Source organism: Colobus angolensis, unplaced genomic scaffold, assembly GCF_000951035.1.
Source record: "Colobus angolensis palliatus isolate OR3802 unplaced genomic scaffold, Cang.pa_1.0 Scaffold115, whole genome shotgun sequence".
Lineage (NCBI taxonomy): Eukaryota > Metazoa > Chordata > Mammalia > Primates > Cercopithecidae > Colobus > Colobus angolensis.
This window is the reverse complement of record NW_012112586.1, coordinates 4250491-4277657: the sequence shown is the minus strand read 5'-3', so window position 1 is coordinate 4277657 and position 27167 is coordinate 4250491. Positions and strand designations below refer to the sequence as shown.

Sequence of the window (27167 nt, the reverse complement as noted above, 5' to 3'; positions counted from 1 at the left end):
TCCACCTCACTGTTTTCTTATTTGCAATAAGTAATTTATAAGGCATTTTTATAGGAAAGAAAATTTGGGGCAGTTAATTGCTCTAGAAATTTTTTCTTTAAAAATGCTTGCAGTAACCTGTTTGTTCAAAAGGAGACTCTATAATCTCTATCTATCTATCTATCTATCTATCTATCTATCTATCTATCTATCTATCTATCTACCTACCTACCTACCTATCTATCTATCTGTCTATCATCCTAAATTCCTAAATATATAAGAAAGATACTGTTTTGAGGAAACAAGAATATGGTCTTTATACCTCTTGGAATATTTAAATTATGAGCAGTCGTTTCTCTGGTTAAGTTCAAAGCAACAATTTCTATTTCCAAAGACAAGTAAGGGTTTGGTTGTAAACAAAAAAATAGGCCATTTGGGAATGTAAGTAGGATTTACTTGTGAACACTTGAGATCTACTCTCTTAGCAAATTTCAAGTATATAACATATTATTATTAACTGTGGTCATCATGCTGTATATTAGGTCTCCAGAAGGTATTTGTTTTAAAGCTCTAAGTTTGTACCCTTTGACTCCAATCCCTGCATTTCACTCACCCTGGCAACTGGCCTTTTACTCTGTCTATGAATTCAACTTGTAACTGTGTGAGCTGATGGAAATCTTAATTATTAATAGCTTAATTGTAGTAATTGTTTTATAATATACAGGTATATCAACATACCACACTGTACACCTTAACTATGTACACATTTTATTTTTCAATCAGGCTTCAATGAACCTGGGAAAAAAGTAGGATTTAATTGACCCTGGATTAGCAGGCTTAGGCTGTGGTGGCCATGGGGATACAGAGATGAGGAGTCCCTTGCAGAGAGCTTGCTGCAGAGAGGGTAGCCGACTATTTCACTCCAGTTGCCGTCATGTTGGATTTGACTCAGCATTCAGAATGTTCATGCAGAGATTGCTGTCTCCTCTGAGGTCTCACTGTGGCAGGTGAAGCCTGAGTGCGCCTCCTCCGAACTCATTCTTTGCTCCGGAGTTCTCTTCTGGGTTCCTGAGACATCTTCAGCCTGTGCTGCAGTCGGAGGTTCCTTCCCAATCCTTCTTGCTTCCTGCTCTCCTCTCCCAGGCAGCAGATCTGCATCTATTTTTTTCTAAAATTGTGATAAGAACACCTAACATGAGATCTACCCTCAACAAATTTTTTAAGCACAGAATAAGTCTTGTGAACTGTGGGCACAAGGCTGTAGCAAATGTCTAGGACTTATTTATGTTGCATAACAAGAACTTTACACCTGGTGAACAGCAATTCCCCGTCTTCTCAGATCAAATGTCCATCAGTAGATGAATGGATCAGCAAAATATGGTCCACACATATAATCAAATATTTTTCAGCCTTTAAAAAGTAGGAACTATTGGCATTTGCAGCAATGCAGATGAACCTGGAGAGCACCATGCAGACCTGCTTCTTGATCTGAAGCCTCCCTTGCCTTTATCCTGCTCTTCCCCCTTTATGCTCCCAGTAAATCAATTAAACATGGAAGTCTGTCTTGGTATCTGCTTCTTGGAGGACCTGAGGATAGACATGGGCTGGGTCTGATTATTATGGTGGTGGTGCTTTTATTATGGTGGACATCCATTGCTTTTGTCTTTCTCGCATTTATCCCAGTTATATTTTCAGTCATTCTGCTTTCCACTACGTAGCCCAGGAATTTGGTGTGTGGTGGACCCCCAGTCCCTGCATAGGCACTTGGCTCAGGTCTCACTTAGTGGAGTACTTCATTTCCTTGTACTCTCTAGTTAGGTCAGGAATAGGCAACTTAGGCCAATATAAGTTATATCCTGGCTATTTTATGAAGTGGTGAAAATAAGGAAATGCTCTTTCCTCTGGAGTTGGCACACTGGTAGAATGCACGCTTGGCGCTACTGAAGACCATCTCTGCCACCTCATGGGGAGGGAGCCCACCTGAGCAAGAAGCTGGTGGGTAGGAAAGCAGAGTTAAGAGATGAAGATATATATATATATCTCCAGCAATACCTGAAGCTCATAGGAACCCACAGAGTATTGTGGTGTGTGTGTGTGTGTGTGTGTGTGTGTGTGTGTGTAAACTAGTTTGAATTGGGTTTTTGTGACTTGCAAAGAAAGTGTTCTCAAAACCCAAATTACAAATGACACAATGACATCAGGCAGCGGACTTTCTTTATCCACTTTTGGATATGTGTGTTTTCTTTCAGGACTCGGTTACAGACCAACAGCGTGGAACTGTGGAGGGATGTGATTGATTGCTGTCCCCCTGCTCACTCTGTGGCTCAGGGTTGGCTCTTCTTCTTCCTTATGTCAATATCCTCAGCTCAAGAGAATTTTTTTTCATTGACCTCGATGGGGGTGGAAATGATTTAGAGCCCCTATTTCTGTCAGGCATTTTTCCAAGGATCTTGTATATATTATCTTACAGAGGCCAGTTGACTAGTGTGTGAAATAATTTATATTATTCTTCCCATTTAATAATTAAAAAACTGAAGATCCAAGAGAACAAGTTGTCCAATGTGATTCAGAAAGTAATTGATGGAGTCCAGTTTCAACAGACAGACTGGGTTTGAGGCCTGGTGCTATCACTTGTTAGAGGGGTGGTGTGGGGCACTAGGCAAAGACCTAAGTGATTCCTCTTGTGGCTATGTCTTTAATTCTCCTTCTTCTTCTAAAATAGGTCTCATCCCAGGTGAGATCTATTGGCATATGTCACAAGCAAGGTCAAGCATCATGGTGCATGTCACAGGCCAGGCCAATCATCATGCCCAGCATCAGTGACTGATCTAAGGTGTGCCCCAAACCCACACTGGACCAATCAGAGTCCTCACCTGATATATTATTTCAAAGTTAAGTCTCTATTTCCTCCTCCTTGTTCTTGGGGACAGGTGGAGGAAATCAATGGAATTGCGTGTAGTCATACCCCCTGTGATATGGAAAAGTCTGTTGAATGTGGGAGGCAGCCCTGTGGGCAGAGACAATGTCAAGATGGAGAGGTAGGGAAGAACCACTGAGGCACCTGGGGTTGGGTCTGTGCATCAGGTAACCCCAGAGCCGAACTTCAGATCTCCCCTGCCTGCAGTTTGGATATATAAACCAATATATTCCCTGTTTTTCTGTCTCTTGAAGCCAAGAGTTCTGAGTGACATGGGAATGATGGTCATGACCTCATGGGAATCACTGATTAAGGGATGACTCCTCTAGAGTTAGATTCCTCTCAAGCTAGTTACGTTGTTACCCGGGTAACATGTCAGAGCCCACAGGATTGACTCCATGAAGGTGGCATTTCAGGGATGCACTGTTGAGGAGACCATCTCTGCTCTTCTGATATCAAGGTTAGCAATGGCTGGCACAGGTGGGTGATGCATAAGATTTTATCCGAGCATAAAGGCCTTTGCTCAGCATGACAGTTTTGTAGATTAGTAAATCATGGTGTATCAGTTCCTTGCAGCTTCTGTAGCAAGGCACTATAAGCTGTGTGCCTTAGAACAAATAGCTTTTTTTTTTTGCTGCACAGTTGTGAAGGTCTAGAATTATGGAATTAGGATATTAGCAGGGTTGGTTCCTTCTGAGGAAGTGAGGGAGAATCTGTTCCATGCATCTCTTCTGTCTTCCAGTGATTTGCTGGCAATCTTTGGTGTTCCATGACTTTTATAGACCATATCAGCTCAGTCTCTGCTTTCATGTCACTTGGTGTTCTCGTTGTGTGGGTGTCTGCCTCTCTATACAGCATTCTCTTTTATAAGGACACTAGCCATATTGGATCAGGGGCCCACCTTATTTCAGTAATTAACTAACTATATCCACAATGAACCTATTCTCAAATATGGTCACATTCTACAGTACCTGTCATTAGGACTTTAAAATGTGAATTTTCGGGGACACAATTCAACCCATAACAGATGGCACATTACAAAACCCCCTCAGAGTACCTAAGAGCCAGGAAATGTCAAGAACAATTTTTATTAACTTCTTACTTGGCACCACTTGTTATAATTTTTAAACTTCTAATTTTGAAGTAATTTTAGAATTAAAGAGGAGTTGAAAATATAGAACAGAGAGTTCCTATATAACCTCTACTCAGCTCCACCCAAATTGACTGAATAATTTACAGACATTATTCAAATGCTGTTAATTGACACACTCATTCTGTTACTGTTCCAGGATCCAATCTGGGATTGTCCAAGTGTCTTTACTTGTCAGAGCTCCTTACTCGCCTTCAATCTGGGGCTGTTCCTCAGTCTTTCCTCATCTTTCTTGACCTTACCAGTTTGGTCAGTTATTTTGTAGAATGTTCCTCAATTTGGATAGTTCAATGCTTTCTCAGGATTAAATTGAGGTTAGGCATTTTTGGGAAGAGTACCACAGAGGTGATTTGCCTTTTTCAGTACATGATATCAGAGGGTATATTGGCACTACTTTAACAACACTATTTGAAAGCTATGGCTTTCATTTAACTAAAACCAATTATCACCATCACCATAACCATCATCACCATCACGATCACCATCATCACACCATCACCATCACTCCATCAGTACCATCATTACCACCATCATCAACATCACCGTCATTAATATCATCATCCCTATCACCACCACCATTATCATCACCACCACCATCATCATCACCATCACCACCAGCACCATCATCACCATCATCATCACATCAACACCATCAACATTATCATCATCATCACCACCACCATCCTCATTACCATCACCACCACCATCATTACTATCATCATCACCATCATCACTACCACCATCATCACCACCATCATCACATCAACACCATCATCATTATCATCATCGTCACCACCATCATCATTACCATCACCACCACCATCATTACTATCATCACCACCATCATCATCACCATCAACAGCATCATCATCATCACCATCAAAATCACCATTATCACACTATCAACACCATCATCCCATCACCACCACCATTATCACCACCACCACCATCACTATCATCATCACATCAACACCATCATCATCATCATCATCATCACCACCATCATTATCACCACCACCATCATCATCATCACCACCACCACCATTGCTATCATCATCACCATCATCACCACCACCATCATCATCATCAACAGCATCAGCATCATTACCATCACAATCACCATCATCACACCATCAATACCATCATCCCATCATCACCACTATCACCATCATCATTACCATCACCACCACCATCACCATCACCATCATCATTACCATCATCATCACCATCACTATCATTGTCATCACTACCATAATCACCATCATCATTATTATCACCACCATCATCACAATCACCATCATCATCATCATCACAATCACCATCATCATCACCATCATCATCATCACAATCACGATTGTCAGCATCATCACCACCATCAACATCACTATCCCCATCACCATCATCATCATCATGTGCTATGCAAATTACTTCATAGTCACTAACTCAATAAACTCCCTGAAAATCTTACACTATAGGTACTAATACTATCCCCATTATCAAGGGAGAAACTGAGGGTCAGAGAGGCTAAGTCACTTGCTTAAGGTCACACTGGTGGTAAGTGGTTAAATTAGAACTTGAATGCCAGTCTTAGTGACTAAAAATTTCATCCTTCACCCCTCTTTGAGTCTGATGTTCAGTGTTGTGCTGCATGTTTCCAGCTTTCTGTAATCCCTTACATGTGGTAGTGGCTCTGTGATACCTTCTAGACAGTAGGAAATAGCTTATGGCTTCTGGGAATGTTGAGCTGTTCTGATTTATTCTTTGCCCTTCCTGCTTCACTCTTCATCCTTGGAATGTAGATCTGTGGGTGGAGGCATGACAGCTATCTTACAACCGTGAGGCAACAGACATGAGCAAGAAAACCAACCTGCTAAAGGTGGTCCTGCAGAGATTAAAAATGGCCTGACTCCCTACAAACATTGCTGAGCAGTCACAATAGCCCTGGACTCCTTGTCATGAGTCACAAATAAGAGGTTTTTTTATTTTAATGCTGTTATTGTCAGGTATTCTGGGAAGCATTATGTTATTTTCAGCCATTTGTGGTCCTTACTGAGGCTTAAACACAAATAAAGCTCTCTTCTCCTTAAGGTTTGAAAATTAAACATTTTTTTCTAAAATTTTAGTTTAATTTGGGGATCACAAATTCATACAAATATAGAGGGCAAATAACAAATAAATGAGTTAAATATGATCTAGAAGTTACCCTCCCAGGGTAAAGAAGGGCAACTGTTAGATCACCTTACCATTGCCTTGCAAAAAAAGGGCTCAGTGCTGCAGGCATTCCATTTTCTAAGAGAAATGATGAATTCTATTTTTAATGTAAATTTTAAAGTAGTAATTTCAGATTTTTAAATGTTGGCCACTATCCAAAACCTTGAAGACCAAACACAATGTGTGTATTGGCTAGATATGACCCAGGGACCTTCAATTTGCAAACTTTGCAATCGCAAACATCACCATGTTTATTTATTTTAGGGATATAGACCAAAGAAAATATTGCAAGAAAGATGGCTAGGACCAGGGGTGGTGGCTCATGCCTGTAATCTCAGCACTTTGGGAGGCCGAGGTGGGAGGATCACCTGAGGTCAGGAGTTTGAGACCAGCCTGGCCAACATGGTGAAACTCCGTCTCTACTAAAAATACAAAAATTAGCCAGGTGTGGTGGCGTGCGCCTGTAATCCCAGTTACTAGGGAGGCTGAGGCAGGAGAATCACTTGAACCCGGGAGGCGGAGGTTGCAATGAGCTGAGATCATGCCACTGCACTCCAGCCCAGGTGACAGAGAAAGACTCCTTTTCAAAAAGAAAGCTGGCTAGAACTTTTTTGATCTTTGAACTGGTAATAAAACCAAACAGCAAAAACAAGCTGACAAATAGGATTTCCTCACATTGCCATCATTCATCAATGCGGAGGCTGGAAACCATGAAACATGGTGACAGGAAGCTGGTTCGCCTAGTCTCTGCAGCATCTTTAATTGCAGCACCCACCCCGTGATCCTACCTTCATTCTGATGACAAATGACTACCCACAGACTCAACCTTGACATCCTGACTTTCAGCTCTGGAAGCAGCAGCCTGGTCAAACTATTTCAGGACAAGCACATTAAAATCTTCCCTTCCCCCAACTTTGAAATAGGGTTTGCAAAATTACACGAGGCGCACAGGGAGTAGGAGTGATGAGTCCTAATTTACAGATAGGAAAACAGGGAGGGGAGAAAAGTCAACTGTCTCAAGTCTTAAAGGAGGAAGTTTGGTGTTGCCCAGAGCAAGTGATGGGCTGCCTGACTCTCAAAATCCTTTCTTTCCAGTAGAGAGCAAAACATTTCCAGTAGTCTCTGACTTCAAAGAAAGTGTGCGTGTTGAGAGATTTGAATGGTTTTTCAGTTGCTGTCACATGCAGTGGTGATTTACAAAATATTCAACTCTCAGTACAGCACGGGCATCAACCAGTTGAAATGATGGCCTCACCAATCAGACACCAGCCACAAACCCTCTGTCCAGCAGCACCAGTGCAACCCTGCTGAACATCAACCTTGCTTATAGGGTCACAGGGACTCCCAGTGGAGTCAGGACAGCAGGAGAGAAAGGGATCTTTTTACCCAACCAATTCCACTGGCCACTAATAGAAAACACCAAGCAAAAGTACATTTCAAATCTTGTCTCTGCTGTGGATCTGGTGCCTGGTCAAATAAGCAGTTGACTACTCTGTTGTCTTTATACACCTATTTTATTACCTGTTAATGTCTGCAGATAAACATACATAATAATTATAATAATTATTATTCTTGAGACAGGACCTCACTCTCGCTCTGTTGTCCAGGCTACTGCAGTGGTGTTATCACAGATCTCTGCAGCTTTGACCTCCCGAGTTCAATCAATTCTTCTGCACTCAGATGATCCTCCCACCTCAGACTCCTGAGTAGCTGGGACTACAGGCATGTGCCACCATGTCCAGCTAATTTTTGTATTTTTTTGTAGAGACAGGGTTTTACCATGTTGCCCAGGCTGGTCTTGAACTCCTGGGCTCAAGCCATCCTCCCGCCTTGGCCTCCCAAAGTGTTGGGATTACAGACATAAACCACCACTTCGAGTCAGAAACATGCATTTTTAAACCATCCTTGAACTTTTCCTTCTTTTTCATTTTTTTAAAGATACTGTTCACATATGATAAAATTCAACAATCTTATGCATATACTTCGATGCATTTGGGTAATTATACACAATTCTGTGAATGCCACAGTCAATTGTATGGTGTACTAAAACTTACTAAGGGAGATTTTAGGCGCTCTTACCACACACACACAGTAACTATGTGAGAAGAGGAATATGTTAATTTGCTTGAGTGTAGTAATTATTCCACTATGTACATGTGTATCAAACTATCATGTTGCACACCTTAAATATATACAATAGAAAGATATGGGACAGTCTCCCCCCAAAAACCTTTCCCCATGCTCTTCCGTGCTTGGTCCCCTCCCCAAGCCCTGACCACAGGCAACTACTCGTTTGCTGTCACAGTAGTTTTATTCTTTTCTAGAGTTTCATATAGACAGAATTTTACAGTATACAGTCTTTTGTGTTTGACTTCTTTCAGGCTGCATAGTGTTTCTGAGATTTGCCGGGCGCAGTGGCTCACACCTGTAATCCTAGCACTTTGGGAGGCTGAGATGGGCGGATTATGTAAGGTCAGGAGTTCGAGACCAGCCTGGCCAACATGGTGAAATCGTGTCTCTGCTAAAAATACAAAAATTAGACAGGCATGGTGGAAAGCACTTGTAATCTCAGCTACTAGGGAGGCTGAGGCAGGAGAATCGCTTGAACCTAGGTGGCGGAGGTTGCTGTGAGCCAAGATTGTGCCATTACACTTCAGCCTGGGAGACAAGAACAAAACTCTGACTCAAAAAAAAAGCTTCTGTGATTCATCCATATTGTTGCAGGTATCAACAGTTCTTTCCTTCTGATCGCAAGGAAGCATTCCTTTGTAAGCCCATGTCAGAACTCGTTTATCTGTCCCTCAGTTATTGGACATTAGAGTTTCTTCCAGGTTTCGGTTATTGGGAATAATATTACAGGCCCTGCATTTTGGCTTGGTTTTAGCACTGCACACACTATAGATGACCCTGAAGATCTTAATTTGCATTATGCATATATAGAAATAGAGAAGTGGAAAAAAGCTTTGCTTTCTGCAAACTCTTCATTGGTATTGCTAGAACTATTGGTGCCACAAGGCATAAACCACCACTTCTAGTCAGAAACATGCATTTTTAAACCATCCTTGAACTTTTCCTTCTTATAATATTTTCTATTGTATGTATACACACACATATATATATATAGACTGATACTGGCCTGCATTCTAAAGATTTTCAAAACAAGTACCAATTTGATGGAAAAGACAAGGTTGTCAAAAAATAAAAAACTTGGCCATAAGTAATAAATCATATATTCCCTTCCATGTGAATATATTGTATCTATAAAGAAAATCCTGTTCAACTGGTCACAGATTTGTGCAAGACCCTTGGAAGATGCAGCGAGTTTTCTGGCCCTGTCTTACGTTGATGGCCATCAGCTGCATGTATGTCTTCAGCCTCAGCTGAAAGCAACCCTGATTCTCTGAGATCATATCCCCCAAAGAAAGAGAAACAGAAACTAGAGACAATGAACACATGGACAGTCACAGCATTAGATTTCATTCATATGCACCCTTGTCATCTATGCGCTGGCTTTATATCCTTTGATTACTGTGTGTTCTGTCTGCTTGTTAAAGCGTTTCAAGCATTTACGAAGATCTGACATATTAGACTTGTGATTCTAATTATACGTTTAGAAAATTACGATTAAGTCTATAATCAACATTTAAATTAAAGCTAATCCTTAAAATTTGTTAAATTCAGCAGTTTTAAACTTATTTGTTGTGTGACAAACACGTCATTGTTTAGAGAAATGCTCACTGTTTAAAGACTGGTAAGTTGGACAAGAGACAAAATACAGGTAGTCATGAGGACTGCTTTTCAAAGCCAATGACGTCATCAGGAAATTATCTCTGTCCAAGCCTTTGCTGTTCTCTAGTCATAGATATTCTCAAGCAGGCAGGCCCTTTTTGGTGGAAGACGGCCACCAGCAGCTCTAGGTACTTTTCCCAAAGCATCCACTAATTTTCCAGATGGAGTCCCACTGGACCCCCTTGGGTGACACGACCATCCCTCAATGACTCATTGTGGTCTACGTAGGAAAAAAATCTTGCAAACCGTGTTTTCCTCTGCTCCAACCAAAACAAGCATCAACAAAGAAGCTGGTGTTTTTCCCACACCCCAAGCAGCAGACACCAGCGGGGTATCCTCTAATTCAGTTCTGACACTGTCTACCCAAAGATAGCATCAGATCCCACAGGTTGAGGGCTCAGTCCCGTAAGACTGTCCCCTCCTTTGGCAAGTCTGGTCCTCTAGAACTTCTGATTGACTGGCTTCAACTTGGGGTGTCCACCATCCCCTCTTTGGGTTGGATTAATTTGCTAGAGTGGCTCACAGAACTCAGGGAAAACTTATGTTTACCAGCATGTTATAAAGGATATTGCAAAGGATACAGACAAAGAGACATACAGGGTGAAGCATGGGGGAGGGGCGTGGAGCTTCCATGCCTTCCCTGGATGCCGCCCTCCAGAAATCTCCATGTGTTCAGTGATCAGGAAGCTCCCTGAGCCCAGGCCTCAGAAGCTTCATGATGTCAGCATTTCTTCCCCTAGCATATGCAGCAGGACTGTCTCTGGAATGAGGGTCTTTGGACCCATAATCAATTAGAGTCCTGCCTTTGGCTGGTGAAAAAAGGACAGCAGAGATTCTGTTTCCTAAAGCCTAATATATCCAATATTATAACAGAAGACTGTAACAAAAACTATGGGAGTGATGAGCCTGAACTTGTGGATAAAAACCAATATATGTATAGGAAACTGAAGGGGGTTGGCCAGGCAGAGCCAATAATCTGATATTTACATAAACTGCAGAAAAAGAGAAAGGAATGCCATTTTGGGGTTCTGAGTTCTGGGTAGCACGGTATACATACAGATAGGAAGCCTTTTACTGAATTCCTAAGCTTTGGCCTTGTTTTCGCTTTTCTCCTGAAGGTCAATACAATTTGAGAACTCAAATTGTGCTCTTCAGAATGAGGTGAGCAGATCTGCTAGAGGACCACGATGACTCTGCCCACTTTTGAACTCCCAGAGGAAATTCCCTGGACCATTTTTGGGCCATTTAATTGCAGCTGAGCAGCTGCCTTGATTTATTATTTAACATTTTTCTTGCGGGACCCTTATCTGCTCAAATAGGGTTATCAGTGACCTGAGGGCTGAGATGCTACATCCTCCCTTACTTCTAGCCCTGTGGTGTAGCTTCAGATTCTCAATGAATGAAGTAAGGTAGGGAGAAACAAAAAAGAAGGGTGGGAGGCAAGAACGATCTAGGATGAATGGTAAGCCCCAAACCGCTAGACCAAGCAGAACATGCAAAATACACACAAGGAATTATGTGCTTGTCACTCTGTGGTAGAGGTAAGTTAACGGCTCCAATAAATCATGTCTCCCAGTATCCAGACCCTTGTGTGTTTCCTTCCTACGTTAACTCTACGTGTAATGTCAAAATGATTTCTAACTTGCTTTGGTCAATCTGACATCAGCAAGCATGATAAGAACAGAGGCTTGGTAAGGGCTTGTTCTTTAGGAATCTAGGTGCCATGTGTCAAAGCCCAAGCTAGTCATGTGGTTAAAGCTCAGGGAGAAGAACTCAGACACCCACCTGACAGCCCTAGCTTAGACAGCCCCAGCTTAGAGAGCCCTAGCTTACTTACTGCTAGACATGGCAAGGAGGCACCTGGGATCATCCAGCCCTAGCTGGGCTTCCAGATGACTGTGGTCACTTGAGTAATCCCACATGAGACCAGCCCAAATTGCCAAATCATCTCTCTCTCTCAACCTATCTATTGAGCCTGCCTATCTATCTATCTATCTATCTATCTATCTATCTATCTATCTACCCACCCACCTACTGACCTACCTATTGTTCACCTATCATCTATCTATCCAACTCTATCTATCTATCCATCTACTGAACTACCTGTCATTCACCTATCATCTATCTATCCAACTCTGTCTACTGTCATTCACTTATCATCTATCTATCCAGCTCTCTCCTGATCTATCTATCTTTCACCTATTATCTATCCTATTTCACCTATTATCTATCCTGCTCTATCTATCGATCTATCATTCACCTATTATCTATCCTGCTCTATCGATCTATCTTTCACCTATTATCCTGCTCTATCTATCTATCTATCTATCTATCTATCTATCTATCTATCTATCTATCTATCTATCTATCTATATCTTTCACCTATTATCTCTCCTGCTCTATCTATCTATCTATCTATCTATCTATCTATCTATCTATCTATCTATCTATCTATCTATCTTTCACCTATTATCTCTCCTGCTCTATCTATCTATCTATCTATCTATCTATCTATCTATCTATCTATCTATCTATCTATCTATCTTTCACCTATTATCTATCCTGCTCTATCTATTTATCTATCTGTCTATCTATCTCCTATTATCTATCCTGCTCTATCTATAGATCTATCTATCTATCACCTATTATCTATCCTGCTCTATCTATCTATATATCTATCTATCTATCAATCATTCACTTATTATCTATCCTGCTCTATCTATATATCTATCATCTAATCTATCTAAAGTGATTGTGTTTTAAGTCACTTTAGGGTAGTTTTTCATGCAGTAATATGTATATATACACACACATATTTACATATATGTACATGTGCTTCTATATATGGAAACATATGGACTATATTATTTTATATATTCATAGGCTAAGACACAGTATACATATATATAACACATATAATTAAAAGTTATAAAAAGTAAGACTTCCTTTTACCACACACGATGCCTCATAATAGTTTCTATTTCTTTTCTTTCCATTTCAGTGTTTTCTCTCTCTTGCTTCTTCTATTTCTCTTACTAACTCTGATTAATAACCTACTAAAATCATTTCACAACTTACTACTGGATTGTTACTCCCAGCTTGAAAATCCCTGCCCTAGAGTACAGGTTTTTTACTTGGTGGGTGGGGGTTTCAGGGATGCGCTTCAAGGGGCTGTTCCTTCAGTTTCTACACAGTTTCTGTGAGCATGGGCAGGTGCATTTGCTGGGGGAGGCCACAGACTTTTGTCAGATACAAAGAACTACCCAGAGCTCCGTGCACTCTGCCTGGGTATGGCATCCGCGGTCGCAACGTCACAAGCTGTCAGGCGATGATCCCGAATCTCTGTCTCCTGCCAAGATCTTCTGCCTGAGCTCTCGACTCAGCACCAACAGCCTACCAGACATTTCCATCTGGATGTCCCCAAGGCACCCTAAAGACACTCGTTTTCAAATTTTTCCATTTTTGTGTTACCCACACCCTCTGCCAAAAACCCAGCTTTTTCAGTCACTTTCCAAGTCAGAAACCTGTGAAGTCATCCTTCCTCGTCCACAGCTTTATTAAAGTCTCATTAAAAAATAAAAATTGTATCTATTTATGGTGTGCCCACGGGTGGCCAACAGAGAGATACATTCATGGGTTCTCAGCCAGTAAAGCCCCTTCCTCATCCCTCTTTTCCACTTATTACTAGAGACAGAAACTAAGAACCATGGCTTCAAGCTGCTAAAAGCCTAAAACAAAACAAAACTGAACCACAACAACAAAATAAGGTGGGTACACCAGGATGTTTTGGTATACATATATGTTGTGAAATGATTACATAAGCGAATTAGCATAACCATCACCTCGCTTACTGATCTTTTTTTTTTTTCTCTTGTAGCAAGAACTTTTGAGATCTACTCTCTCAGCGATTTTCCAGTCTATCATGTTATTATTAACTGCTGTCATCATACTGTACCTCTCCAGAACTTACTAGTCTGGCATAACTAAAACTCTCTCCCCTTTCACTCCTGATCTCTCCTCACCACTCACCCAACACATCAAGACAGTCACCCAAATTGTGTTGATCCCACTGATTCTACCTGCTAGATATCTTTCATATTCTTTTTTCTGACCTAGCTTTTCTGCAGTTTTCCTGCTTATAGTCCTCTCATCTCTTTCCCAAATCGTCACTAGAGCTTCCCTACTGGTTTCCAGGTATGTAATTTCAATGGTCAGATCCGTTTCTACTATGACCACCAAAGTAGTCTTTGAAAATCAGGTGTTATGACATCACATCAACCCTTAAATGTCACCCAAATATAGTCCACACGACAGAGTAACAAATAATAGAAACTCCTTTGCATGGGTGAGGGGTGCTTCATGATCTGGCCACATGTTACCTGTCCAGACTCAACACACACTGTTGTTCTCAGCAACATTTCCCCCAGCATACTATGTTCCCACATTTTTGCACACAATTTCTGCAATGCTGTTACCCTGCTTACCCAGCTGGCAAACTGCTACACATCCTCCAGACCTCAGCCTATGTTTGACCTTTTCTGGGACTCATAACAACAGGTTTCGGTGATGAGCATTTGTTGGGCGCAACACACTCTTCCAAAGGCTTCACATGGGTGAATTTGACTGAGAAACCCCCAACAGTCCTGTAAGAGAAGTACTGCTGCTATCTTCACTCTACAGAGGGGAAACTGAGGCCCAGAGGAATGAAGAAACTGGCCAAAGGTCACACGGTGAACGCGTAGGCATTGCAAAGATTCAAACCTAGCAATTTGGCTCTGGAATCCACATTGTTAAAAAAAAGAAAACTCATGTGAAAATGATTTCAAACCCACTGAAGAGTAGCAAGAATAATGCAAAGAAAAGAATACCTGGATGCACTTGACCCAGATTCAACTGCCATTTTGCCCATTTGCCTTATTTTAAAAATTATTCTCTCTCTCTGTATGAGAGAGTATGTGTGTGTATACATCTACACATAATATATTTATGTATATGCATATACATATATGCATGTGTATATATCTACACATATATGTGTACATGTGTAGATGTATACACATATATTTTTTCTGAACAATTTGAGCGTACATTACATTTATCTTGGCCTTTTGCCCTTAGATGATACGTGAGCATAAAAATCCTCTTACGTAAGTATACACTCTTACATGGCCAAGAATAAGTATATTCTTTCACAACTGCAGTACAGTTATTAGATTCAGTGAACACTTTATTTAAACGTATCCATTCCTCCATCCAGTTTCCAATGTTGTCAACTAACCTATCATGTCTTTAGAGTTGTTTTCTCCCTCTAGTACAAGACCCAGCCTTGGATTGGGTGCTGTGTTAGATATCGTGTTCGTGGTAGACATCGTATTTGTGTTAGGTATTGTATTCTTCTAGGGTATCATACTCCTCAGGTGCAAGGTGTCTATTTGACCTTCAGTCATTTCATTACTCTTGATCACCTCGTCAAGGTGTTGTCTGCTACATCCACTCTGTAGTTGCTATTTAATTTTTCTTGTAAGCAGCAAGCCTTTTGTGGGAGACACTTAAGACCACAGGAACTCCTGCTACATCAGATTTCCTATTCCCCACCTTGGGTTTAGCATGAACTGACGAATCTGGCCTAAACCAACTTTCATGTGATGGTTTCAAAATCAGAATGTTCCACCTCCAGTACTTTCTCCGTGTTTGTCAAGGGTGCCTGCAGAGCCCACACTCTTAAACAGGATGCCATGGTTTCCTTCCTTCTCCCAGGTAGGCTTAGACACCCTCACCTACATCTCCAGGTTACCATAATAGTAATGGCCTGTTTTACTATTGTTTTGTCTACCTCCTTCTCCATTAAGCTTATGAGCTTATTGAGGGCAAGCACCCCATTTTTTTCCTCTTTGTATCCACGGCATGTATGAGGAGCATGTCCTAAAATTGGTGCTCAGTATTTGCTTCTGACTAAGATAAAATCTATAGCCCCATGTGGGTGGCAGAATAATGGCCCCCAAAGAAGTCTACACACAAATCGCCAGAACCAGCAAATATGTCACCTTACATGGCAGAGGGGACTCTGTAGATGTGACTAAGTTAAGGGTTTTAAAATAGGGAGGTTATCCTGGGTTATCTGGGTAGCCCAATGTCATCACAAGGGTCCTTAAAAGGCAGAGGCAGGAGGTCAGAGAAGACGGTGCAGGCTGTGCTATTGGTTTTCCTGGGAGGGCCCATGAGCCACAGAAAGTGAAGAGCCTCTGGAAGCTGGGAAAGGTTAGGCACAGGGCTCTTCCGAAGCCCCCAAAGGAGCACAGCCCTGCCAGTGCCTTGATTTATTCCCCACAGGACCCGTGTTTGGACTTCTGATGTCCAGATCTGTAAGATGACAATTTTGTGCATTTTAAAAAAATCCATCCTGTGTGTGGTTATTTGTTACAGCAGCAATATGAATCGAACACACCGACTTCAGGGGGAAATTTTCTCCTCACCCGCTCCTCCACTGCTGCACGCCAGGGCTGGTAAGGCAACAGAGGCTTCCTTGCAGGCCAGGGGACACCCCTCACCGCACCCCCACCCTCCCCATGAGGATATCCCTGAGGGTTTCTGGTTCTCCAAACTGTCTTGCAGAACACCGGGCATCCACCTAAACAGCCCCAGATGGGGCTGGCTGCTTTCTTGCAGGAAGGGAGGTGCTCACCAGTGTGGGTCTCTTCAGCTTAGACAAAAAGGGATTTTTTTTCTGGCTAGGGCAATCAGGCAAGAGAAAGAAATAAAGGGTATTCAGTTAGGAAAAGAAGAAGTCAAATTGTCCCTGTTTGCAGATGACATGATTGTATATTTAGAAAACTTTATCATCTCAGCCCAAAATCTCCTTAAGCTGATAAGCAACTTCAGCAAAGTCTCAGGATATAAAATTAATGTGCAAAAATCACAAGCATTCTTATACACCAGTAACAGACAAACAGAGCCAAATCACGAATGAACTCCTATTCACAATAGCTTCAAAGAGAATAAAATACCTAGGAATCCAACTTACAAGGGATGTAAAGGACCTCTTCAAGGAGAACTACAAACCACTGCTCAGTGAAATAAAACAGGACACTAACAAATGGAAGAACATACCATGCTCATGGATAGGAAGAATCAATATCATGAAAATGGCCATACTGCCCAAGGTAATTTATAGATTCAATGCCATCCCCATCAAGCTACCAATGACTTTCTTCACAGAATTGGAAAAAACTGCTTTAAAGTTCATATGGAACCAAAAAAGGGCCTGCATTGCCAAGACAATCCTAAGTCAAAAGAACAAAGCTGGAGGCATCACGCTACCTGACTTCAAACTATACTACAAGGCTACAGTAACCAAAACAGCATGGTACTGGTACCAAAACAGAGATATAGACCAATGGAACAGAACAGAGCCCTCAGAAATAATACCACACATCTACAGCCATCTGATCTTTCACAAACCTGAGAAAAACAAGAAATGGGGAAAGGATTCCCTATTTAATAAATGGTGCTGGGAAAATTGGCTAGCCATAAGTAGAAAGCTGAAACTGGATCCTTTCCTTACCCCTTATACAAAAATTAATTCAAGATGGATTAGAGACTTAAATGTTAGACCTAATACCATAAAAACCCTGGAAGAAAACCTAGGCAATACCATTCAGGACATAGGCATGGGCAAGGAGTTCACATCTAAAACACCAAAAGCAACAGCAACAAAAGCCAAAATCGACAAATGGGATCTAATTAAACTAAAGAGCTTCTGCACAGCAAAAGAAACTACCATCAGAGTGAACAGGCAACCTACAGAATGAGAGAAAATTTTTGCAATCTACTCATCTGACAAAGGGTTAATATCCAGAACCTATAAAGAACTCAAACAAATTTACAAGAAAAAAACAAACAACTCCATCAAAAAGTGGGCAAAGGATATGAACAGACATTTCTCAAAAGAAGACATTCATACAGCCAACAGACACATGAAAAAATACTCATCATCGCTGGCCATCAGAGAAATGCAAATCAAAACCACAATGAGATACCATCTCACACCAGTTAGAATGGCAATCATTGAAAAGTCAGGAAACAACAGGTGCTGGAGAGGATGTGGAGAAATAGGAACACTTTTACACTGTTTGTGGGATTGTAAACTAGTTCAACCATTGTGGAAAACAGTATGGCGATTCCTCAAGGATCTAGAACTAGAAATACCGTATGACCCAGCCATCCCATTACTGGGGATATACCCAAAGGCTTATAAATCATGCTGCTATAAAGACACATGCACATGTATGTTTACTGCAGCACTATTCACAATAGCAAAGACTTGGAATCAACCCAAATGTCCATCAATGACAGACTGGATTAAGAAAATGTGGCACATATACACCATGGAATACTATGCAGCCATAAAAAAGGATGAGTTTGTGTCTTTTGTAGGGACATGGATGCAGCTGGAAACCATCATTCTCAGCAAACTATCACAAGAACAGAAAACCAAACACTGCATGTTCTCACTCATAGGTGGGAATTGAACAATGAGATCACTTGGACACGGGAAGGGGAACATCACACACCGGGGCCTATTGTGGGGAGGGGGAGGGGGAGGGATTGCATTGGGAGTTATACCTGGTGTAAATGACGAGTTGATGGGTGCTGACGAGTTGATGGGTGCAGCACACCAACATGGCACATGTATACATATGTAACAAACCTGCACGTTGTGCACATGTACCCTAGAACTTAAAGTATAAGAAAAAAATAAATAAGTAAAAAAAAAAAAGAAAAATGCTGCCCCTCATATACACCATTGAATACTACGCAGTCATAAGAAAGAATGAGTTCATGTCCTTTGCAGGGACATGGATGAAGCTGGAAACCAGTATTCTCAGCAAACCAACACAGGAACAGAAAACCAAACACCACATGTTCTCACTCATAAGTGGGAGTTGAACAATGAGAACACACGGACACAGGGAGGGAAACATCACAGACTAGGGCCTGTCGGGGGGTGGGGCATGAGGGGAGGGAGAGCACTAGGACACACACCTAATGCACGCGGGGCTTAAAACCTAGATGATGGGTTGACGGGTGCAGCAAACCACCATGGCACATGTATACCTACGTAACAAACCTGCACGTTCAGCACCTGTATCCCAGAACTTAAAGTTAAAAAAAATGCTGCCCCTGAAAAGTAGAGCTCAAGGCTTTCTGTCCCTGAAACAAAAGCAGGAAGATGCATACGCCACATTTTTTTTTTTTTTATGACTGCTTGAGACTGAAGTTAGAAAACAACCCATCGGACAGTCAGATATTGCTGGAGAAGTCAGGAGACGTTTCTATTCTGTCCATGTCCAGTGTGTGTGGCACCTCTCAGGGCACTGGGGCCCGTGTGGATTTGCTGACTTTGATAATAAATAAAACAAAAGGGAAAAGAGAAGAGTAAAACAGGGTAGAAGAAGAGATCCGGGCAATAACACTAGGGCTCCAGCCCCCCTTTCCAATCCTGCCCCACTCACTCCAAGAACAGCTTGAGCCGCCCAACGCCGGGGGGCTGGGAGCCAACCACAGTGGGTGGTCACCTCATTCTGGTGTCTGGCTATGGGGGCAGGTAGACAGCAGAGATGGAAAAGGAGTGAGACCAAGCTCCTGTGTGTCCTGAACACTCCTCCTGTCGCTAACTACCGGCTTCTCCAATGTATAAGGCATTCATGCTCGTTGGTTTTTCTTTCTGGGAATAGCCCAGTACTCTGTTTAAAACCTAATGCATGCCCAGCAGCAGAGGGGAACAATGACTGAGGTATTGATTTCATTTTGCCAGATGTAAATTACAGATGGCAGCAGGCAGGAAGCTGCGCCTCCTGCAGAGGAGGGTCATTGTGTCCCAGATGATAGCATAGGCCAGGGGCAAACCCACATATGTGGGTGCTGGAGTTCACTCCCGGCAATCCGGGAAGACTGAGAACGAAAGGTATACTACAAAGCCATCTACTGCAGCATCTATATGATGCTAGGGGAGCTCCATCCAGAGTGTGCTGGGTGGAGGAGAAGTCACTCCAGCTTCCCAGGACCCCGTGGGTGGGAGCTCCTAGAACAGCGATGAACAGGGGGCTGACAAAAATGCCAACGGCCACCACTCACTGGGCACTCCATCATGTCAGGCATTTTGCATAGTGCTTTACAAATCATCTGTATAATGTATTTGTGTTTTTATTATTTTTCATAAAAATATCTAAGTATATTATAATGATTTATGGTTTATTACTTGTACATTATTTCATTTAGTCTTCAGAAAATACCCCAAAGTGAGGCGATTTTACTAGCCCCATTTCACAGAAGAGAAGACTGAGGCCTCGCAGGGTGAAGGAAACCTGCAGAGGGCACCCGGGTGACCAGCAGGAGGGGTGGGATTCAAAGCCAGGCGGTGTGATCCCAGAGCTTGTGCTCCTGACCCTGGGCTTCTCCACTTGAGAGCCACAGACACTGAAGACGTGGAGGGTTCAGTCACAGAGAGGCTGGCAGGCTACACCTTCGGCCAAGTCTTCACTTCTTTTGTTCAGAGTCCCAGAGCCTTCCCTGCTTCTCTTCTCACTGTCCCCATGACAGGGTCAGCTGTGGCCTCGGACTAAAGTGACCTAGAGGTGGGGTTTGGCCTGTCAGGGGTCACTGGCCTCACCCTGTCTCCTGTCTGTCCCAACCCCGGAGGGCCAGCTGCTGTCCTCTCCCCTGGCTGGTGGTGGCCAGGCCTGCCCTGTTCCCCTGCCCTGAGTGGCTGCTGGCTTGCCTCTGTCCCTTGGAGGATCCCAGAAGCCCAGGGCTGCTCTCATGGACGTGGTCACGTCACTATCCAGGGTTTGCAGAGCATGCATCTAATTTCCTGACTTCACGAGGCACATCCACCAAGAAGCTGCAATCTCCCCAAGAGAAGACGATCAAAGCCTTTGTCCTAACTCAGGGCATGGACTGCTATGTTGACAAATTAGTGAACACAGCCTGCCTCTGCCACAGCGATCCAGAGGTGTTAATAGTGGAGTAGCTCTGGTTTCCAGCGACATGACTCAGGTGGGGTTATTCGCCTAGGTTATTTCATTAAAGACACTGGGAAAAGTGAGCCAGTACTCCCTTCAACAGCCGGTGACATTTGTTGGGATTGCCTTATTCTGGGTTAGATACCCAGTGAGCATGATCAACTGAAGGGGATGTGAGGTACAGAGAGGGGGGCTGGGAACGGCTCACCCTCGGTGTCTCCGACACCATCACACCTGTCTTGTCTCCCTGACATGCCTCAAGTTCCAGCCTGCCATCACGATGCAATGCTCACCACACCCAGGCGTGACATGTGGCTGGAAGGCACCCATATGGTCACATTATGTGTAATATTATGGAATATTTCTCTAATAATTGAGAAGTAGGCACAGCCCTCCATCTCCCCAAGGACTCCATCCACCTCCTCAGCTTCTTCAGACTCTTTCTTGGGATTCGCTAGACCTTCCCATTACCCAGCAGCTAAAAGGAGGGGTGGGGGGCTTTCCAGATGTTGCTCCCTGTCTTCTGTCTGCCTCTCTTTTGATTTTTCTGTGCTCTTCTGGTTCATCTGTTAATATTTGTATATTACTTGGACAAATCCACATGCCATTCACAATAATTAGTTAATATGGACCATGTGATTCGATGTACTTTTTTTTTTTTTGAGACAGTCTTGCTCTGTCGCCCAGGCTGGAGTGCAGTGGCACCATCTTGGCTCACTGCAACCTCCACCGCCTGGGTTCAAGCGATTCTCCTGCCTCAGCCTCCCAAGTAGCTGGGACTACAGGCGCCCACAACCATGCTCAGCTGATTTTTGTAATTTTAGTGGAGATGGGGTCTCACCATGTTGGCCAGATCTGCCCACCTCGGCCTCCCAAAGTTCTGGGATTATAGGCATGCTTATGGCTTTCAATGTACTTTTAAATCAACTCACCTAAAACAAGCAACCAAGAGGCTCTAGGCTTCCATGGCCAGGCTGAAAATTTTTCTCCAGACTCCATCACACTGGGTAATGGGGGTGTTGTCATAGAGCATTTCTCCACATCTCTGCTAACCTAAAAATTCTCCCAGCCTGGGTTTTAACAAGGCAGAGCCCCACGTCCATCTCATCTCCAATTTGTCTTGTAATCAATGTCAGGGGAGGGCAGGCAGGAGCAGCTGGCTTGTTATCTCACTACTGCTCATCACCTTCCTGCTCAGTGACTCAGGGGCACAAAATGCTGCTCAAAAATCCCCCACATTTGACCTGAAATGAGCCTGGGCTGGTGTTTGAAGGCTTTCTAATAATGAGCAGTTTGCCTCGGCTGAGGGCCATTTCCATAATCTCCAACCACCCCTGCAGGCGTTTTGCTCACTAGGAGGGGCAAGAGGTCTCCCAGGGGGAGGGAATGTGGAGCAATCCCGGGGAAGAGCCTGTGGGCCTGGATGTAGGCTCGTTTTGATCTTCTGTAATTCAGAGATTATTTCCTGGACACCTGACATTGCTGGTCATTTGCCCTCACATTCGTTCCTCTCCCTTCCCCTGCTCTGCTCTGAATCCCAGGTTCTGCAAACCGTTTCCTGGGCTTCCTTGTCACCTGGTGTCCTGGTAATTTCAGCCAACGGGAGGCACTGGTGAGAGGGGAGATGCCAGGGTATCTTTCTCCTTCTTCCTTTCTGTGCTTTGGGCAGTGTCTCTTAGGAGCTGAGTCCTTCCCATCCCTCCAGCTCCCACCCGGCACTTCCTGCCAACTCTTCCGAGCTCTGGCAACACCACCTCCTCCTTTTCTCTTTGCAGCCTGGGCAGTGGTATTTGCTTCCCGCTATGACTATCTCTAGGTTGTCTCAGGCTCCCCTCTTTGTCCTTACAGCCCGTCCACACTGGCTCCACATCCTAAACCCCATCCCTTGAGTGCTTTGCTGTTGTTTCTGCTGTCCTGACTGGACTTTGCTCCACACACCTATTTTGCATGCAGCCCTGGGCCAGACACTGGGAGAGAGGGAGTCAGCCATGATCAGATGCAGTAGCCGCAAGTCAGAGAGCTATGCCTGTGGTTCTTTGGGGAGTTGGTGCTCACCAAATGCAGAATTTAAATGTGGTGTTGCTCATGGCATACAAAGGTTGAAAATGATGGAATGAGAGATTGTGGCCTCAATAAGTGGGAATAAGTGCTCTGAAGGTTTTGCTGTTTCCCCTGTAATGCCGGGTCTCCGTGTTTGGGTCACCGTGAAATGTCAGAACACTCCAGGCTCTGCTGTGAAGAATGGAAGGAGAGCAGTACATACGAATTATTTCTACCTACAGCTTTTCTGTGCATCTCTTAATGATTTTCACAAGCTGATTTCATGAGGCATTTTCATACTCCCAAACAAATATAAAATATTCCACCTCAAAATTATATAAGTGACTTTTCAGAACTCCAAAATCAGGAGGGTGACATTTCATAGAACGCCAAGCTCAGTGGTTTGGGGTGCCTCCAGCAGTAGGGCCAGGGGTTCAGGTGCACCTCAGTGACAGAAGAGAAGCATCAGGCAGACGTGATTGCAATGGCTTGCCAGGGTGGCGGTTCTGCACCTTTTCCCATGTGTCCTGGATGACTCTGCTCTCATTTCATCTGGGAATCACTTCCCAGCTCCGGAAGGTTTCCCCAAAAGTGCACTGATCAGGAGCGTGGGACACTTAGACGGAAGGAGATGACACAGCGTGGCTGAGGCTTTTGTTCATTCCAGGCAAAACCATTCATGACATTCCTTCAGTTCCTGGTTCCTCTTTCAATGTCAAAATCTTCTCTGCAAATCACCATTACTCTTATTTAAAATTTGTGACACAGGGCGTTTCATCATCTTTTCTTTGGTAGCTGAGAACAGCTTGATAGATGGATGATGATCCACAGACCTCATTTGGAGGTGCTCCGAGGATCCAGTGAAGGAGAGTGAATGTGAGGTGGTGCATTTGTGGGATGACAGCTCAGTGGGACACAGCTCAGAGGGAGGTGGGGAGAGAGCATCAGGAGAAGAACCAGGCAGCAGACCCCGGAGGGCTGTGCACTCTACTCACGTCAGAGTGCTGCCTTCATTCTCATTTTTAGAAACCGCAGAAAATATGTTTACATTTCTCCAGTTTTGCAACTCAGGGAGCTAGGATGAGAGGATACTGATGTATTCATTAATTCAACAAATATGGACTGCTTAGCACCCATCGTGATACCAGGCTTCTAGAACGGTATAAACATCCCCTGCTTTGGGGGAATGTGTCTTTGACATCCAGCATCCCGAGGTCATTTAATGAGTGTTTGGCGATTGAGTACAAACCATAACTTTGTATTTAAAACTTAATAATGATGATACTTATATTACCAGGATGGATCATATTGTTTGTGATTTTCCCTGTGATATCTATATCTGGTTCAGCAACAGATGGTTGGTCCTCTAAGCCGTTTTTCTCAACCACTTGGTTCCTTTTCTTATTATTTTTTTTTTTTAATTAGAACTTTCTGATTCCTTAGCGATGGCAGCCAGAGTCTGTTGGTTCTCACAGTTCTAGAAGCTTGAAATGTCCACAGACCCAGAGCATTTGCCCTGGCTTTTAGTTGCCAATTGTTTTCTGAGAATTATGCAATTGCTGCTGATTTCTCTGTGCATGCCACTGAAAAGACACATTCTCAGTATGTTTTGGATCATGTTTACACTTTTCTGGCATTACAGGATCAAGATCAGGAAACATATTGTTGACTACAAAATACAGAACAGAACGTGAAGTCAGCCAGAATTTCTCTTTCATAGACGTACAGTGCACAGACGAGAGATGCTTTGTGTAAAGCACACACATCAATGATTCCTTACATTTGTAAAACAAAACATTTGCAAGAATGCACAGATGCCAGTAATTGGTTTCCCACACAGAATGCCATCTGATAAAGGAACTCACTAATACCATATTGCACTTTCTCTGCAAGCATCTCTGGCATTCAATTTGCACCTGACTTTCCAAGCTTCTCCGGGCTGGTGTGATCTGTACTCATTTTATGCTACAAGGAGTGCATGCATCTTTGTTGGTGATTATGGAGTGATTTTATTTTCTTTACCTTTAACCACAATGTTAGTTTTGTATAAAAAGCATTATTTTTGCTTACTAGAGAGGTACTTTTTTTGAAATGTTGTGAGCATTGTCATGACTTTATGTTGGTTTAATAAAATCCAATTTTCAGAGAGTCATTATCATTCTTCCTACTCACTCTGGCTTAGGCATTTTGTGTTGCTATAACTGAAGGCTACAGATAGGGTAATTTATAAAGAAAAGACATTTATGTCTCACAGTTCTTGAGGCTGGGAAGTCCAATATTAAAGAGCTGTCATCTAGCAAGGGCCTTCATGCTGCATCTTCCTACAGCAGGGGGCAGACGGCCAAAGGCCAAGAGTAGGTGGGAGAGTAAGAGACAGGAGTGGATGGATGCATCCTTTTATCAGGAGCCCACTCCCATGATAATCAACCCACTCCCAAGATAGCTAACACATGTACATGCCTGTGATAACCCACTCCCCAAATAACCACACTACTGCTGAGATAACTAACCCACTCCCATGATACCCAACACACTCCCAATATAATGAATCCACTCCCCCAATAACCAACCTACTCCCAAGATAACTAACATACTCCCAATATAATGAATCCACTCCCAAGATAATCAACCCACTCTCATGATAACTAATCCATCCCCAAGATAACTAGCCCACTCCTGTGATAACCAACTCCCAAAATAACCAAACCACTCCCATGACAGCTGACCCACTTCTGAGATAACTAATCCACTTCCATGATATCCAACCCACTCCCAATATAATGAACATACTCCCACAATAACCGACTCACTCCAAAGAGAAACAACACACTCCCAACATAAACCAACCCATTCCCAAGATAACCAACCCATTCTCATGATCACTAACTCACCCCCAAGATAACTAACCCACTCCCAAAATAACCAAACCACTCCCATGATAACCCTCTCCTGAAGTTAATAACCCACTCCTGTGATACCCTACCCACTTCCAATAAAATGAACATACTCCCATGATAATCAACCCACTCCACTCCCAAGATAAATAACATACTCCCAATATAATAAACCTACTCTCAAGATAACCAACCCACTCTCATGAGAACTAACTCACTCCTGAGATAACTAACCTACTCCCATGATAACTTGAACATACTCCCATGATAATCAACCCACTCCACTCCCAAGATAAATAACATACTCCCAATATAATAAACCTACTCTCAAGATAACCAACCCACTCTCATGAGAACTAACTCACTCCTGAGATAACTAACCTACTCCCATGATAACTAGCCAATTCCCGATATAACCAACCCACTCCCAAGATAGCTATCCCACTCCCAACATAACTAACCCACTTCTGTGGTATCCAACCTCCTCCCCAGATAAATAACACACTCCCAATGGAATGAATCCACTCCCAAAAGTAACCAGTCCACTCGCATCATAACTCACTCCTGTGATACCGAATCCGCTCCAGAGATAAACAGCACACTCCTGAGACAGCTATCACACTCCTGTGATAACCCACTCCCCAAATAATCAAATCACTCCCATGATAACTAGCCCACTTCCAAGATAACAAACTCACTCCCATGATAACTCACTCTCAAGATAACTAACCCACCTTTGTGAGAAGCCACTTTTGAGATACTAACTTACTCCTGAGATAAATAACCCGCTCCTGAGATCACTAATGCACTCCCCAAATAACTAACCCACTCCTGTGATAACTAGCCCACTCCTGAGATAACTCATTCACTCCCACGATAATCAACCCATTCCTCAGATAATGAACCCACCCCTACCATAATTAATCAACTTCTCCAATAACTAGCCCACCCCTAAAGTAACTAGCCCACTCCAGAGATAATTATCCCACTTCTGTGATAACTAACCCACCCTCGAGATAACTCACCCACTCCCATCATAAGTAGCCTATTCCCAAGATAACTAACCACTCCCAAGATAATTAACCCACTCTGGAGATAATGGTATTAGTCCACTCTTAAGGACAGGGCCCTCATGACCTAATCGCCTCTTAAAGGTCCCACCTCTC

At 43.0% G+C, this 27167-nt stretch overlaps 1 protein-coding gene across 1 annotated transcript in view; it reads right to left on the bottom strand.

The window, feature by feature from the left end:
- TMEM132D (transmembrane protein 132D) overlaps nucleotides 1-27167 on the bottom strand; it is an 838093-nt gene that overhangs the window by 58438 nt on the left and 752488 nt on the right. The gene's annotated exons all lie outside the window — the stretch shown is intronic.